General features: G+C 42.4%; 1 protein-coding gene across 2 annotated transcripts in view; it reads left to right on the forward strand.

Moving 5' to 3' along the window:
- LOC122079979 (myb-like protein X) overlaps positions 1-456 on the forward strand; it is a 34,772-nt gene extending 34,316 nt beyond the window's left edge. For both annotated transcript variants that reach the window (XR_006140581.1, XM_042646819.1), the window contains one exon: positions 173-456. The gene's annotated coding sequence lies outside the window, so the exon portion shown is untranslated. The remainder of the gene's footprint in view (positions 1-172) is intronic.
- The last annotated feature ends 6 nt before the right edge of the window (positions 457-462 follow it).

The following is a 462-nucleotide window of genomic DNA, read 5'->3' on the forward strand; positions in this document are numbered from 1 at the left end:
GGGGGGAGGTGTTAGATTTTCATGTGGTATTGTGTTACTACCCTAAAAAGAGTGCGGGCCTCAGAACTGGGTACTCCTGCACATTGTGTTTCTACCCTGACTGCATTTTTCACTTGTAGTATTTTTTTTGGCTTAATTCCATGGGATTACTTCAATTCATTTTCCCCAGCAGGTTCTTCTTGAATTAAATTAACATGGTTCTGAACCGATCAATGAGTTGAACATCTTGGCCTGGAGCCTGGAGCCTGGAGCCTGGAGCCATGAGCCATGAGCCATCTCGGATTCTCAACCCCTCAGTAACATTGCCATTGGGTTGATACACTCAATTCTGCAAGTATTCAAACCAAAGTCCAAAGCGAAAAAAAGGCAGATGCATATGGAACACTCACAAAACGAAGCAGTTTTTGTCCACCGAAATGCTTTTTTGTGTATGGAAATCTCTTCAATTCCTTCATAGTAGTA

The sequence above is a fragment of the Macadamia integrifolia genome, chromosome 1 (genome assembly GCF_013358625.1).
Source record: "Macadamia integrifolia cultivar HAES 741 chromosome 1, SCU_Mint_v3, whole genome shotgun sequence".
In the NCBI taxonomy this organism is placed as follows: Eukaryota; Viridiplantae; Streptophyta; class Magnoliopsida; order Proteales; family Proteaceae; genus Macadamia; species Macadamia integrifolia.